The sequence below is a fragment of the Elgaria multicarinata genome, chromosome 3 (genome assembly GCF_023053635.1).
Source record: "Elgaria multicarinata webbii isolate HBS135686 ecotype San Diego chromosome 3, rElgMul1.1.pri, whole genome shotgun sequence".
NCBI classification, from domain to species: Eukaryota; Metazoa; Chordata; class Lepidosauria; order Squamata; family Anguidae; genus Elgaria; species Elgaria multicarinata.
In genome coordinates, this window is record NC_086173.1 from 27,567,656 (window position 1) to 27,577,671 (window position 10,016).

At 45.7% G+C, this 10,016-nt stretch overlaps 1 protein-coding gene across 1 annotated transcript in view; it reads right to left on the reverse strand.

Annotated features, from left to right (window-relative positions):
• LOC134395286 (keratin, type II cytoskeletal 80-like) overlaps nt 1–4,576 on the reverse strand; it is a 224,060-nt gene extending 219,484 nt beyond the window's left edge. Inside the window, exon 1 of the mRNA XM_063121439.1 lies at nt 4,567–4,576. The gene's annotated coding sequence lies outside the window, so the exon portion shown is untranslated. The remainder of the gene's footprint in view (nt 1–4,566) is intronic.
• Between the last annotated feature and the right edge of the window lie 5,440 nt (nt 4,577–10,016).

The window sequence follows — 10,016 nt, forward strand, 5'->3', positions numbered from 1 at the left end:
TGGCTCCTTCTCTCTGAAACCCGAGTTAGAACTTTCCCCCCTTTTTATTTGTGCGATGAGCAGCCCTTGATTGTCTAATCGGCCCCCAAATGGCCATTTAAATTCTATTTATTAGCTTGGGGTGTTGGGTAACCAGTTTTCTTCCCTGTTTTGCTGAACAGAGATTTGGTCTCTACTTAAAAGCACATCTACCGTAACTTCTAATTTAATGGCAGGGAAATCCAGTTCCATAAAAACTAGACTTGCAAACCTCCCTTTTTAATAGCGATGATTAAAAAAGAAAAGCCAGAGAAAGGGACTCTTTTGATGTGCTCCGCATCTTGTGAGTTAGGAATGGGGCGATTGCTTCATTTTATATGTGGGAAAAAGCAAGTATGTGGCCGGTTAAGTACAGGGTTGAGGAAACTGTGGTCCTACAGATGTTGTGGGGCTCCGATTCTCATCAGCTCCAGTCAGTCTGGCCAGTGGTGAGGGATGATGGGAATAGTAGTTCATCAGTATCAGGAGGGTGCAGGTTCCCTAGCCCTGATTAAGTGGATGTATCGGCCAGAGAATTCCTGGCGGGGGAGTCCATTCATACATGTGGTCAGAACTTGAATCCAGCTTAGAGATGGGGAAATCAGCAATCTTGAGCTCTTCAAGGTCCTTCCATTTCCATCTTGAAGTTCATCTCATTGCTCTTCCCAAACTTGGGCTTTTTTTTTCTTGAACGGGAAAGCTGCACGTATAGGTGTGCATTTTTAAAGTGCACATCCAAATACTTTCCCCCTATTGACTGAACAATGAAAATGCATTTTTTTCCAAAATGCACATCTCGAAAGGTGCAAATTATTTTGCAAAAGCATTTTTCGAACATGATTAGAGATGGGTGAACAAGCGATGTTTGAGATCAGTAGGTTCCTCTGAACATCATTTTGCTGCTTGTCTCATAAACGGGAATCGGCTACGTTTGCAATTGCTGCTTGCTCCGTGTGATCAGGAATTTTGCACAAATCGAGCAGCAATCGAATGGAAGATCTGTGCAAATCTCCCCAAATTAGTGCAAATCTCCCAAAACTTCATGCATATTCCCTAATTGGCGCAAATTCCCTCCATAGACTAAAGTGGAGTTGATTCAGTCTACTGAGGAAATTTGCACAAATCAGGAAATTTGCACAAATCAAACTGAGAATCAGGAAAGAGATGAATGTGAGCACGTGTTTGGCAACTTGCAAATATATTTGGTGGGCATGTGCTTGCACTCACACTGAGGATTTGAACAGGACATGATTTGCAAGCAAAAACAAAATTCTCAAGTGACTGCAAGCTCAGGACATAGGAAAAATGCACTTCCACTCATGTGCATGGTTGTGAATGGAACAAGTGTTGGCACTCTAAGATCTGAAACAAAATCCTTGTGTAAATAGATGAGAATCTTGGACACACAAGACAAAAGAAGACAACCAGAGTCCGTGAACAAATAACACAGAAACCCTGACTCCAATTTGTTTTGAATTATTTTGCATCAAGTAACTCTTTTGTTATGAAAGATCCTTCTTGAGAAAGGGGGACAGAAAACGGACCATACATTTAAAGATTTGTCCTCTTCTATTGCTTTGGGATGCAGAAATATGCCATAATAAATGTCTAGGTCTTTAAGGTGAAGTGTAAGAATTCTGGAGGCAGAATTCTTACACTTCAGATGTCAACCCGTGTTAAGACTTTACACCCAGCTTGTCTAAAAATGGCAAAACCAATAGAGGTCATAAGTGAGAAATAGGAAACAATATATGGGACACCACAATATACTTTGAATTTGATTATCTCTCCCCCCACCTCCACCCCACAATTTACTATAACTTTACATGGTGTGTCTGTCCAGGTGATATGATGGGAAATCTTTTAGAAATTTGCATTTGAACAGTGTGAATCCAGTATTAGGGGGAGGGGCATTCAAGAAGCAGCTGGACAACCATCTGTCAGTTATGTTTTAGGTGGATTCCTGCACTGAGCAGGGGGTTGGACTCAATGGCCTTATAGACCCCTTTCAAATCTACGATTCTATAGATGTCTACTTAGATGTAGGCCCCACTGAGTTCAATAGAAGTTACTGCAGGTAAATGTGTTTAATCTGCAGATGGTGAAACACAACATGCCCATTGCCTCCAACCACTGCCATTCTCATACCTTAAGTCTCTCACACTATTTCAGACCTCAGGTGTCCCCACATACCATGAGAACCGTGTAGGGGTGGTCCTGGGGAAATTCTCCTGCAAATGCCCAACCTCCCCACCTTTGGGCATGAGGAATTCCCACAAGCAAACTCCAAGCTTGTAAATGTAATTATAAACCTAATATTTTCTTTCCATTGTTTATTTCTGACAACAAAAGCAGGACAACTTGTACCAACCTGCCTGAATTAGCTGTGTTCACATCCAGTGAGCCAAGGGCTAGTCCTTGTAAGCTCCATTTGCACAGCTTTGGCACCCTTATGTCAGGCTCTGAAAACACTTGGTGATGTGGCTACAAAATGACTGCTGTCTATGTGTGCATGTGTGTATAGCAGAAACCCTGAGGCCCAACAACAGAAGGCTAGAGTGAGGGATGCCCTGGTCTTGTGTAATAATAAAAGAGGACCCCTGTCTATCCATCCATCCATCCATCTGGGCCATAGTACCAAGACCACAAAATCTAGATATCTGAAACTTGGGCCATAGCTAAATGGGGCGATATCCTAGGAATTGCCTTGGGATTGTCTCTGTGCATTCACACGATGCACAGGGCATCCCAGGAGCAGGGAGGGATGATCCCTCCCTTTTCCAGGGACATCACCCTACACTTCTAGCCCAGTTTTTCCGTGATCTTTGGCTGATCCCGAGACCGTAGAACATGTGGCTGGGCATCGCAGTTTGTCCTGGCTCCTCATGAGTAACTGTGAGGAGCTGGGAACCACACACGGGGTGCAGAGCTCCTCAGGAACTCTGTGCCCATCAGGGGTAGGGTGAGAGGAGTGTGAGGGTTTTTTTTTTTTTAAAAAAAAAAACATCAACAGGAACACTAACCTTTTGCTCACGACTGCTCAAGCGCTCCTTCCCCTTCAAAAAACAAAACAAAATGGCAAGCTCAACGTCCTCCTTCCCGCAGGACATCGCACGCCGTGTGTACACAGAGGGGGAGATCTCCTGATCACAAAATCGCGAGATCCTTCTCCCTCTGTCATGCTAGACCGCTAGGTCTAGCCATGGCCTTGATGTGCATACTAAGGGAACCTCAGGTTTATTTTTTAAAAAAACGTGTTAATTGATGTTAATTAATTTAAATGTGTCTGTGTCATCTTTAGCCACTAGAGCCAGACATCCTTAATGGTGCAATTCTATGGGTTGTGCCATCAATGATCATAAGACCCCAAACTTGGAGGCTTATGAGTATCCAAGGCAGGGTGGCAGGAGTGGCATAGGGGATCATCACCTCCTCATTCTTTTTCTCTACATGGGTTTTCCCTCCCCCCTCCATCTAGCTTGGGTGTTTCAGAGGGGGAAGGAAGGAGGACGGAGAGGTCTCAGGATAACATGTATCCTGGCATCTCCCATCTCCTGCCTTCCCCGCCCAACAAAACACCCCCTTCTCCCTTTCTTCAAGGTCAAATGCATGACCTCAGAGAGCAGCCACCATGGGCTTTCCCAGCGGGGGAGGGAGAGGGAGTTGGAGCTCTAATTCCCCCCTCTGAGGTTGAAACTCTGTTGAAATATCTTATGGACCCTCAGGCCATTTCTACACCTACCCTTCCCCCCTGAGATCATCTCAGAATCATCCCTGTGCATGCAAATGACACACAGGGGATCCTGGGAGCAGGCAGAGATGATCCCTCCATTTTCCTGGGATAATCCTTAGGTGTAGAAAGGGCCTCAGATGCTGTCTAGGGACCATAGTATTGCTCCCTAACTAGCATATAGCTTTACTGTCCATACAGTTTAAAGCCAGGACAGATTCGTAAGCGGAGGGTTGAAGTTATGCCTTCTTCATTGACACAGGGTGGGCAATTTTATTTATTTGAAATTATTTGTAGTCCACTTTTAAGGGTAGAACCCTGGGTCCAGCTCTCTGATAGCTGTGTAGCTTCACAGTATCAAACTAAGGGCTATTTACTAGGATAAGGGACAGAGTTATATATAGGGCTGTGCTCCACTTCTCCTTGGAAGTGGTAGAGGTGAAGAGGATCGGGGGAGCAGCGGAGCATTGCGGAGCGGATCAAGGTGAAGGTGGATCCTTCGCCTTGATCTGGAGCTCCACAAAAAAGATTTGGGGGGTTTACTTGGCCCTGCTGCTGCTGCTGCCGCCACCACCGCCCATGTGGCGATGGTGGCAGAGCCAGGTAAGGGGGCAAGGGGGAGGGGGTCTTACCTGAGTCTGTCGCAGCCCATCGCCGGCTTCACTAGAGCCCGCAGCTCAACTCGGAAGTGTAGGCCACAAGTGGGGCCTACAGTTCCTGGTTGAGCCGCGGGCTCTAGTGAAGCTGGCGACGGGACGGGACAGATGCAGGTAAGGGGGAGGAGGGAGGGGGACTTACTTGGCGCCGCCCCTCACCACTGCCGAGCTCCGATTCGGAGCCGGAGCTCCACAGCGGAGTGGAGTGGACCCTAGGCGGATCAAGGCTGGGCGGAGCGGGCCCGATTCGCAATTTGTGAATCTGGAAAAGAAGAGGATCGGGGGGTCCATGTACAGCCCTAGTTATATAACCGCTCCCCCCCCTCAGGAAAATGAAGTCCCACACTGTGCCTTTCCAACCCTTTCTCTTAGGACCAAATTGTGTGTGATGTTACACCTGACCTTACATTTAATGTATAGGGTTTTCAAAATGATTCTTCTTAAATTGGTATTTGCTTTGCGGGGACAATCCAAGGCTGGATTTCACACTGGGTTGGATCCAGGATCTGCCTTCTTCAAGAGGAAGGACTCTACTTACAGATAGTCCATCTGCCTGAGTTTTGGGATCCCCAAAATTCCCCCTCCCCACAGTTCAGCAGGGTCTACTGACCTTGTGTAATGTCTAGCGGGCAGAAGGGCAGCTGTGGCAAGGAGTCCATTTCTACCAGAGCATTTCTGAATCCAACCCATTATGTCTTGTTTGGCCTTCAGTCCCAGTTGTGTATGTCAGCTGGTTATGATTCTTCAGTGATAAGGAAAAGGCACTCTGTGAATTCTCAAAGGCATTTTAAAACAAAGATTATGAACTTTTCTTCACGAGGCATTTAGCATGGGTTCATCGTTCCCTACTCATGGTTGTTTAATGGATTCTTTAAGAGCAGGGAAAATGTGGTTATGTATGTGAAAGCAAAAGAAAATGCTTTTTCCACTTGTGCATTTGCAGTATTCTGCTATATCACAGAGGTTATGTAGTGGAAAAGCTGGAAAAGAAATGTTCCTCTTGCCGTGCTTGGAACTCAGTTATGCGACGAAACCAACAGCAGATACAGCGCATGAACAACCTACTACTCCAGTTAAAGTCCTTCTACTCCAGTTAAAGCAAGGCCACAGTTCAATGGCTCACCTCAATAGTAGGCCATTTGTTTTGCATGCAGTAAGTTCCAGGTTTAATTCCAGGGCTGGGAAAGACTCCTGTCTGAAACCCTGTAGGAAACGCTGCCAGTCAGTGTAGTAGACAATACTGAGCTAGAGGGACCAATAATAGTCTATTTTGGTAGACAGCAGATTCCCATATTGCTAAGAATCGGCGTTAAGGCTTGGCTTCATTTAAAGCAGAGCTAAGCCCTGGAGAGCTCAATCACACAAATGCATGCTTTTTGGGTAAACAGGGTTCTGCTTTCAAGCAGGCTGTATGAGTAGGGCCCCAAAATCACAATCAAAAGCACACGGCTTAGGTTGACTGCAGTTTTATTAAGGTGATCGCCGGAAATCAAAAAGACTCCAACGTAAGCACAAAGTTGTGGATGTCTGAAATATGTCTCCTTCCCTTAGCAGGCACAAACAATCATGCATGGAGCTGATACGTTTTGCTCGTGACAAGCAGTTCTGCTGCGTGTTGATTACGAAGAGACCATTCTGATTTTTATATTTGTTCCTATGCTCATATGCGTCATTGCGTCACATTCTGGTAACATTCATGTACTATGTTTCTAAAGATTAGCAAAGGAACTAATCTTTGTTCTCCAGAGTTGTCGATTTTTTTAATGAAGTACATAAAATAATCCTAATGCTTTTATTCCAGAATTGTAGCATACCATTATTTCTTGCTTTTGCTTTTGAATGAATTCTGGTTCCTGAATCCCACAGATTTTCACTTGTTAAAAGGTTAGATTCAGAATTCCCCGAAGTGCCAATATTTATTTCCAAAGTTGTGTTTGTTTTCTGTATTCTTTCAAAGGAAATCCTCAAGGAAAACACTTTCAGAGATGTCTTCTTCTTCTTTTTAACAAACAAAACTTGCCTATGAATGTTTGCTATAATCCCCCAACCAGAAAATGTTCCATATGTAAGGGAAAGGAAAGGAACCTCTCGTGCAAGCACTTGAGTCATTGCTGACTCCTAGAGGGACGCCTGCTTTCGCTGACGTTTTCTTGGCAACGGGGTGGTTTGCCATTGCCTTCCCCAGTCGCAGTTCCCTTTCCCCCAGCTAGCTGGGTAAAGAATGAGCAAATGTAGATGACTGTAGATGACAACTGTTATTTTAACGTTGAGAATGACTCAACCAGAGTTAGGCACTCTCAGGGCCGGCGCTACCATTAGGCCAACTAGGCAGCCGCATAGGGCACAGACCTCAGAGGATTGCAGTACTGACCTTTGAGGGTCACAGTTTTATACAAATTAGCTGTTTTAAGAAAAAACATAGGAAAAGGGAAATAATAGTTTAGAAACTCTTCTTGAACAGCTGAATCGAAGTTGGCAATTTATTTATTTTTGGTGGGGGTGTACAAGTACCTCACCTTGCCTAGGGTGCAAAATAGTCTAGCACCAGCCCTGGGCACTCTTAAAGGCAAAACTAGACATGGTGAGAGAAATCCATCACCGTTTTTCACTATTAATATTGTTTTAGAGTTAAAACAGCTCAGGATAGTGGTTGCACTGTATTGACTTTGCAGGGTGGGGAGGGGCTCTGGGATTGACCCTTTCTCCGTGCACTGTTTGCCCTTTACTTCCACACACAAACCGCTCCCACACACATTGCTGCTCACCCTAGAAGGGGAGGGAAGCACAGGAACTGCCCCATTGATTTCATTTGGGAGAGTATATAGTTAACTCACCTATTGAAATCAATGGGATTTAAATATGCTGAACATAAGAAGTGCTATGCTGGATCAGGCTGAGGGTCCATCTAGTCCAGCACTCTGTTCACACAGGGACCAACAAAGCAGGACATATATGCAACAGCACTCTCCCCCCCATGTTCCCCAGCAACTGGTGCACACAAGCTTACTGTCTCGGATACTGGAGATAGCCCACTACCATCAGGACTAGTAGCCATTGATAGCCTTCTCCAGGAATTGATCCAACCCCCTTATAAAGCCATCCAAATTGGTGGCCATCACCACATCTTGTGGTAGCGAATTCCATAATTTAACTATGCGCTGGAAGTTTGGCTGGATTGTGTCCATTATCTGTACCAAGTAATTAACAATTTTACGTACTGGGCAATTAATGCATTTTAATTACAGTCAGTGTTTTAGGAAAGGCATGAAAAGTTACAGTGAACTTTAGAAGATACATGGTTTATGAAAGACATGAAAAGTTACAATGTCCTTTAGAAAGTATATGATTAACAGGAGAGTAAACAGCAGTGGAATAGCATGATGTGAAGTGAAATAGATAGAATTTCTGCTGATGCAAGTTCTTGTCATCTATGGAGAAAAATAGGTAGCATAACTCTTAATAGAGATCTGTGTAAAGTTATCACTGGATATCAAGGGCTCAGCTACACCAAGCAGGATATTCCACTATGAAAGTGATATGAAAGTGGTATATAAAAGGCAGGAGCCACACTACTGCTTTATAGCGGTATTGAAGTGCACTGACAACTGTTGGGGCCCATTGACACATGCCATATACCACTTTCATACCACTATATCCTGCTTGGTGCGGCTCCTGCCTTTTATATACCACTTTCATAACACTTTCATAGTGGAATATCTTGCCTGGTGTAGATGAGCCCCAGGTGATAAAATGCTAAACAAACAAACCCACACAACCTTAATTTTCTTAGAAGAAGTCACATCACACAGAAAACTTCTTGGGATGTTGTAAAATGTACCCTCCCGTTACTGCCCATATCTTTAAAAAAATTCATGGATTTGAACTACACTTTAAAAAATACTCAGGTCTGATCTAGCAATTCTTGTAGACAGGAGAAGATCTAAAGTGCTCATGCAAAGCTCCTCAGTGGCTTCTCTGTTTACTTCTGTAGTGGGGAGAAAACTCTGCTTGCACAAAAGAATACAGGTACAGGGCTGCTTGTGGACAGGAGAACTTAGTGTATGCACTAGAACACATGTGAAAGAAGGGTTGGCGCCATGGGTAGACGTGGTTGGGCGCTTGCCGAGGGCCCATACCCCGGAAGGGGGCCACTTACAAGAGACCTGCTCCTCCTCTTCACCATTGCAGTTCTCTCTCCTTGCGCTCTAGTCCAGACAATGGTGGAGGTCAGAAGGAGGAGGAGCAGATGCCACGACCTACATGCTCAATGGCTCTCTTCCTGTCAAGCATACAACTGGTAGCAATGAGGAGGAGGAACAATAGCAGCTCATGACAAGGAGAATGTAGACTCACTGAGGGAGAGGGGCCACTGAGGATACCTTGCCCAAAGACCCTCTGATAGAGCCAGCTCTATGCTAAAGACATAGAGGCCTCAGCTAGACCTACCTGGTATTGCGCAACAGAGGGGTGAAGAGCTCGTGATATTTTTATCGCGAGATCTGCCCTGTTTACACGCAGCATGCGACGCCCTCGAAGGGAGAGGGCATCGTGCCTGCCATTTCCTTTTTTTTTTTGTAAAGAAACAGAAGATGCGTACGAGCGCTCGTTCATTCAAAGGTAGGTGTTTTTTTTAAAAAAATATTAATTTCCCCCCTCACCCCACCCCACCCGATGGGCACAGAGCTGCTGAGGCTCTCTCGGGGCAATCAACAAGCCGCAACACACACACACGTTCCGTGGTCTCGGGATCAGCCAAAGACCACGGAAAAAGCAGGCTCAAAGGGCAGGGCAAGATCCCGGGGCAATGGAGGGATCATCCCTCCCTGATCCCGGAATCAGCTGTGCATCATGTGAACACACAGGGACGATCCTGGGGGTTGCCTCGGGATATCACCCTGTCTAGCTATGGCCAGAGACTGAGCAACTTCCTGCATTCCTGAGCATAAAACAGTAAGTCGTGCGCAGTCTGCAGGGCTGTGCATGCTCCTCCCCTGCATGGACTGTGTCACATTGGCTGACACTGTTAATGCCCTGGGTCCACTGCAGGGACTTGCCAAGGGTGACTTCCAAAAACAGCATGCGCAAAACTTCAGTACCCCCACCCCGAATTTGCTCATGTTGGAAATTCTCTTGGAGCTACTGCTGAGGTTGGCTGGGCTTGGGGCCTTTTTGTATTGCGATTTACCTGGAAGACAAAAATCAGCTCAGCCTCTCTCAGGGCAATTAACTTCCTGGCATGCTTTGTTTAGGGGTGCTGCCTTTGTTGTTTTGTCCAACGGAAACATGATTAGGCCAGCTTTTCAAAACGGGGGTGTCCTGGGGTCTTCCTCCTTGCAAGGGGCCAGTGTGGACAGGCCTTCCATCAAGAGCCCGTGTCTTTTTTTCTTTTTCTTTTTGGCAAATGGGAGGCTGCCAGTTTGTCTGCAAGCACACATTCACCCACACCTTGTACAGGGAATACGTGCGCCTCAGCCTCTGCCATAGCTGTGAACTAGGAGAGTCTGCAAATACAGCTGACCGTTCACAAAACCATCGGGGAGGGAGATGTGAGATGACTCCCCGAAGCTACAGCTGAGCCGACATGCAAGCAAAAAGGCTTTTTGGGAGCATTC